This window comes from Manis pentadactyla, chromosome 6, assembly GCF_030020395.1.
Source record: "Manis pentadactyla isolate mManPen7 chromosome 6, mManPen7.hap1, whole genome shotgun sequence".
NCBI lineage: Eukaryota > Metazoa > Chordata > Mammalia > Pholidota > Manidae > Manis > Manis pentadactyla.
Window position 1 is genome coordinate 1066970 of NC_080024.1, and position 6962 is coordinate 1073931.

Genomic DNA, 6962 nt, shown 5'->3' on the forward strand with positions numbered 1-6962 from the left:
GGAGCAGACATTTTGCCTTGTGGCTGAATCTGAGCTGTCAACCGCCATGATGTTGAGGGGAACCGGGAAAGTCGGGGTCTCGTGTCCCTTTGAATGGCTGTAAGGAACACTGTGGCAATGGCACACAGAGGCAGCTGGGCACCCAGTGGGGCCCTCCCCTCCCTCTCCCAGAGGTGTGGGGTGCTGGTCATTTGTTCCTCTTGGTCACCTCCACTTTGGCTTAGAGGGCACCGAGCCTCCAGGGTCGCGGAGGTTTGGGCTGCGGCTGGGATGAGGTGCTGTGTGGGGGGGCCTCCCGGGGTTCCCAGGGTGCACCTGTGCCTCCCAAAGAGGTTGCCATTTCCGGTTTGTGATGGACAGGACACTTGACGAATGTGACAGAAAGCAGCTGGAGGGAAAAGCGCATGCAGGAGGCTAGGGCACGGTCCCCTGTGGCTGGCACGAGCTCACCGGTCACCGGTCCTGTCCTGAGTAAAGGAAACTGCGGTGGAGCTCAGATCTGAATCCCACCATTTGCCAGCCCTGTGATTTCGTACTTGGCCTAGTTTTATCTACCCTGTGCAGATTTAAGGAGAGCTGCCCGGAGAAGCAGTCGGTGCGGTGTCTGTCTGAGCCCTGTCGGTGTGGAACAGGTGGTGGCCCCGAGGCCCAGGTGAGGCCAGCTCAGCTGGGGCCCACCCTCAGGGGCCTGGAAGAAGAGCTGTGATGATGGCCCGCCCGTGGCGGCCTGTGGCCAGGAGGCACGGCAGTCGGGGTGGTCCTTCCAGCTCCAGATGGGGCCACATCTGCAGGGCAGCCTTGATGACAAGGGGCAGGGAGGCCATGTGCGAGGGGCAGCTGGCGAGGCAGCAACAGACGGGCTGCTAGGTGGCCACTGCTGGAGGTGGCTTGGTTGAAGGCTGCCAGATGTGGGCGACAGGGGCTTTGGGGGCAGGCAGGGGAGGGGCTGTCTGTGGCCCCAGCATTCCCTTCCCTCCCCTCTGTCCTGTTGTCCGGCCACAGAGACGGCCTGCTCTCCCTCCCAGGGGGAGTGCGTACATTTTACAGACAGGATACCGTTACTGGGCAAGGGAAAGGGCTCCATCCCAGCTCCCCGAGTGCAGGCTGTCAGGACCCCCCATTCCGAGACGCAGCCACTTCTGCCTCCCCCATCACCCTGGCTGTTCAGATTTAGTGCTTGTCTAGGATAGTCCAGGATGAGGGGCACCTGTGCCCACTGGCCCAGCCAGGGCACAGCATGGCGCATGCAGCCTGGGCCTACACGGCAGAAGGGCCTACACGGAGGAGGGGCCCTGGGAGCCTGCCAGGCTGCAGTTTCCCGTTGCCCCCCACCAAGATGCCACACTGCCCCCAGCAGGGAGCTCCAGCAGGTGGGACTGGCTGGCTCTGACGGACACCACCCTGTCCTGCTGTGGGGTCTGGGCCTGTCCAGGTCGCGTGGGCACAGACGTTGGCAGGAAGGAAGGCATGAGTGAGTGAGTTGTTTACTCACTTGTAAAAAGGAAAACGGCACGGGTCCCTGAGTGGGGGTGTGTGGCAGCCTGGATTTGCCCTCTGCCGACACCCAGCGAGGAGCCGAGAAGAATGGGCTGTTGAGACTCAGCTCGGAAGGGCAGGAGTGAACCCAGCTCTGGGCGCCTCAATGGCTCGGGCCCCGCCCGTGCTTCTGGCCTCCCCCAGGGCCAGGAAAGGGCTCAGGGACGCTGGGCCACCTCTCAGAAGGCCAGCGAGCAGATCACTGGATCCCGGAGTCGGGCCGTGGGCCTACTGGCCTCTCTTCTTCCCCAGGGACGACCCACTTTCACTCCTTGGAGTTCCTGAGAGCCACTGCTCCCTGACCCCCAGCTCCTGGGGGGCCACAGGGCCTGTTTCCCAGTGGACCTCATGATGACTTTTTAGCAACCCCAGAGCAAGTTTCCAAATAGATGAGCAATTAAAGTCACCTTCGTCTATTGTGTGCTTGCTGAGAAGGTCACTGCCAACAGTGTCCCCTACTGAGGGTCCCATTCCCTGGCAGTGAGATGCAGGGAGTCAGAGGGCACTGTGCCTGGGGTGGCCAGGCTGGGACACTCCCTTGGAGGCCCCAGGAGGTGTTGGGGTTCCCCGGGGGCAGTGGAGAACACAGGGCCCCAGTCCTCTGCAGGGCACTGCAGCTGCAGTCGGGGAGAGGAGGCAGGTACCAGTGGGCATGGTTGACAGGGAGGCAGGTACCTACCTGAGCTGGGCAGCGGCTGAGCCAGGCAGCGTGGGAAGGAGCCCACGTTGGGCCCTGAGCCGCTTGCAGAGCCTTGGAGATGGGAAGGGAGTTGAACGTTGGGCCCTGCTGCCTTGTGGATGCGGGCAGTACACTCCGGTCCCCAGCCCCTGAAGTGGTGAGTGGAGAGATACTTCCGGTTGTTCACAAATCAGCTCACGGGGCCGGGACCAGTCTCTTGTCCTTATAAAGGGCCTCCGTCCAAAACCACCCCCAGGCATTGCTCCAGTGTGGTGGGTGGGGTGGAGGGGCTGGTCCCAGCTCTGCTGGGACACTCAGTGGGATTCTGGGAGTTTCCCAGTCCTGGGCCTGGGCTGCTCCCCAGTCCATAGAGGCTCGGCTGAGTCTGAGCTGCACAGGACCCTTGCTGCCCCAGTGGTGGGCTGCCCCTCAAGACCAGGGGTGGGGTGGAGACCCCTTCCCGTTTCAGCAGGCAGATGAAGAAAACATGGGTGCCATTACCATACAAGTGTGGTGGCCCTGCCTGTACCCAAGCCCCACCTCTCCAAGCCCTTGCTGGGGGCAGTGGGCTTCATGGCAGAGCTCCCGGCTATGTGGCTTCTGCTCAGCTCCACGAGACCCTTGATGAGCGTGAAGCCTGGGCAGGCCCCTGTCATTCATGGACAGCAGAAGGGAAGCCGGCTCAGCGCAATGCTTGGTCATCCGAGGGCAGGAAGAGCTGCCAAGGGCGGAGGGCGGGGATTGGGGTTGGGGTGTGGGCCATGGCCCTTCCCTGAGCTCACGCCTGAGCTCCCATCTGCTCCCCAGCTGGGGGACGTGACCCGCACCCTCAGCCCTGTGCCGCCTTCTGTGCCCTGGCTCCTTGGCCCGTCCCCAGAGGAAGGGAAGCCGGACCCAGGTGCCCAGGCGGTCTGGCTTGTTGGGACAAAGAGCTCCATATGCCTGAGCGCAGAAAGGTGCGTCCCGCCCCTGGGTGCTTCCTGCGTTCCTGCGGGCCACCAGCTCTCCCTCCCCGCAGCCTGTCCCCGCACCTCTTCCCTCCTGGACCACCGCTGGCTTCTAGTCTTTTCCTTCTTCAGTCTGCAAGGCCAGGCTGATTGTTCCTAAACCAGCTCCAACAAAACGCCCTCTAGGCTCTGCCTGTGGAATAAAGCCAGGAGTCCTTCACGGAAGTGGTCTGGGCCCGGCCCCCTGCTGACCTCGCGCCTGACCTGATTGGTCCATTGAACAGAACCAAATTCTCCACCCTCCTCCAGACATCCCTGGTTCACCACCGGAACCTTCCCCTAATCTTAGGGCAGGCCTGAGATTGCCTCCAGCTCCAGAGGTCTGGAGCTGAGGGTTTGTGTCTGTGGAGATGTGGCTCCCGAGGCCAAGAGCATGCCAGTCTTTTGCCGGGCAGGTGAGGCCTTACCTGCCTTCATCACCATCACCCAGAGGGTGAGAGCAGGCCAGGCCTTGGGGCTCGTCCGCTTTGCAAAACGAAAGCAATTTCCAGAGCACGGCCAAGTTCAAGCATCCTCTGAGAACCCTGGAGGGCTGTTCTCCGGATGCAGCTGGCCGAGAAGCAAGGGCAGTGCCCATGTGCTGGAGACCCTATTCCACCTGTAACAGCGACCATGGGGACACCACATGGCCAGAGGAGAACCTGGTTTCTGGTTGTTATTTTTAAGGAGAAACAAATCAACATCTAAAATAAGCCACCACCTTGCTCTTTGGAAGCTGACCTGTTGCCTAAAATTTGGTTGGTTGGGTCTGGCTGGCCTCCTTCCCAGGTGCCGGCAGGTGGCAGGTGTCTATGACCGCCATGTGCTCCCTTCCCTCTGCTGTGCTGGGCCGCCGAGCGGCACCTGGGTCCGGTGGGCAGTGCTCTGCCTCGGCACACCTCTCCCGTGCGTGTGCTCGGACCTGACCCCCCTCGCTCACCGTGGTGCTCTCTGAGCTCCTGCAGCTGGAGCTTGCGCTTACCTTGTGGGCCAAGAGGCCAGAATGCACAGCCGGCCACATGCATGAGGCCACACAGCCAGCGAGCTGTGCTGGGGCATGGACCTCCCCTTCCGACCTTTGCTGCTGTGGATGAAGCATGTCACTTGCTCTAGGATGGGGGCCGCTACTCCTGGGGTCTCCCTAGGCAGCCGCCTGAGAGAATGAGGGAGTCGGGGGGCCACTCTCAGGCCCCACCCTGGAGGCGCAGAGAGCAGGAAGCTCTGCCTCTGTGCCCTGCCTGGGGTTAGGAGCCACAGGCCTGTGTGTGGGGAGGTGGCTGTGGCCACAGTGCCCTTGACTGGCAGTACTTGGAAGGGTCAGGGGCCTGCCTGAGAGGGGCCCAGGCTGACCTCTGATTAGGGCCCAGTCTGGCCAGACGACACTCAGACAAGCCTGTGCTGTGCGAGGCCAGCTGGGAGGGTGGGGCTTGGGGGCTGGGAAGGGAACCTGGGGGTTCACAGGGAAGAGCCTTCTTCTCAGGGGGTCCTGCCAGGGTCCGACGAGCAGGGTCTTGCAAAATTGGCAGATGTGACTGAATCCCGAGGTGGGAACTAAGGGGCCTTCTGGACCCTGGTGGCAGGTGCCAGAAGGAGGGGCTGAGAGAAGATTCCAGCCCCCACAGCCTGCTGGTGCAAACCGCCGGGGCCTGCTAATGTGTTTCTCTGTGCAACAGCAAAATCCTGCTGGGTGCAAGGGGCATCTGTTGCTGAGTCAGGAACTGCCCCCGCTCCCCATCCCCAGCAGGAGAAGGGAGAGGTCAGGGCTGTTGCCAGAGCCAGGGACAGGCTGCTGTCTCAGCAGTGGGGGAGAGGATGGGGACAGCTTGGCCTCATCCCGCCCTACTACCGTGGTACAGCCGAGGTGCGGGGAGGTTCTGGCCCAGAACTGCTCACAGGCAGGTGCAGGGTCCCCTAGAGGCACAGCAGGGACATCATACTGACGAAGGAGGCTCAGGACTGGAACTTCAAGACACAGCTGAGGAGCTGAGTGAGAAAGGAGAGGCTGGTGTCCACAGCCTTTGGCCATGGGGGTCAGCCCCACAGCCAAGTCCCCCAGCCCTGGGTCAGTGAGTGGGACATGGTGAATGGGACACAGCTGCCACTACAGGTGGAGGGGCCCCTCCCTCGAGGTGGCTGACGGCACTGACTGGTGGTGACGTTGGCCAGCTTGTCTGTCCCCTCAGCACTTTAGTAAGGGCCTGGCAAAGGCACCCAGAGAAGGGGGCAGGTGGGACAGTCTTGCCTTTCCTGGGGGCCCCATACACAAGAACTAACTCAAATGGGATCAAAGACCCACAGGGAAAAGCCGAAACTACAGAAGTCTTAGAAGAAAACATGAGGGAAAATCTTCATGACTCTGGATTTGGCCGTGGCTTCTTAGGTGACACCAAAAACGAATCCTAGATAAAGACAAGGAAATACAAATCCTTGGGAAGACAAGCCACAGAGTGAGAGAAAAGCGTGTGCCAACCACCTCGCTGTTAAAGATCTATGCCCAGAAGGTACAATGAGCTCTCGTAATTCAGCAATAAAAGGTCAAGAAACTATTTTAAAAAGTGGGCAGAGGTCTTGAACTGACACTTTCCCAAAGAAAATATGCCAGTAACCAACAAGCACATGAAAACATGCTCGGCCTCATTAGTCATCAGGGAAATGCAAATCAAAATCTCAGCGAGGTACCATTTCACACCTGCTAAAAGGGCTCTAAGAATAAAGATGGGAATGAGGATGTGCAGAGACTGGAACCTCCATTCATTGCTGATGGGGATGTAAATGGTGTAGCCACTGTGGAAAAGACTGCTGGTCCTTCAAAACGGTAAAATACACAGTCATCGCTTGACATACCTATTCTATTCCTAGGTTCCTACCCTAGAGAAGTGAGGACAGGTGTTCAGACAAAAACCTGTCCACGAATGTTCACAGCAGCATTATTCACAGTAGCCAAAAGGTGGAAACAATGCAAACGTCCATCAACCGTGCTGTATCCCCACAATAGGATATCACTCAGGCATGAAAAGGAATGGAGATCTGTGCCCCAACACGGGCAGACCGTGAACTCCTTATGCTTAGGGAGAGAAGCCAGGCACCAAGGCCATGTGCCGTGTGGTTCCACTTATACTAATTGTCCAGAAGAGAGAAGCCCTTGGAGAAAGGGCGTAGGTCAGTGGTAGCCAGGGGCTGGGTGAGGAGGGTGAGGGGTGACTGCTGATGGGGACAGGCTTCCTTCTGGGGGGTGGAGCCGGGAAGAACCAGATGGAAGCAGTGGGGCACGGCTCTGTGAGTGTGCCCAGTGCCACTGAACTGCACACTTTATAAAGTGATTCATTTTGTTATGTGAATTTTGCATCAGTAAGAAATGAAACAGTCCTTGTGAAGTAGAATTTGTGAAGCCCAAGGGCACGTTTGGCATGACGCGAGCCTCATGAGGCTTTGGCATCCTTGTTGCTCTTATGACAGGCGCCTTCCAGAGTGGGTGGGACCCGACTTCCAGGGCAGGAGGCAGTCCTGCAGGGCACCCCCGCTTTAACTTCCGCCCCCGAGGGGACCTGCGTCTCTCACTGCGGGGTTGCTGTGAGGCCACTGTGAACGGCGTCTGTCCTGGGCTGCCCTTGGAAGCCTCGGGTTGCAGCGAGAGCAGCAGCCTCTGGAAAGAGCCCCTCAGTGGGGGGTGGGGAGGGAAGAGGAGGAGAAGCAGGGGCGTCTCACATGGCTCGTGGAGACCCTGACACTCAGGTCCGCCTGTATTCTGAGAACTGGCTGTC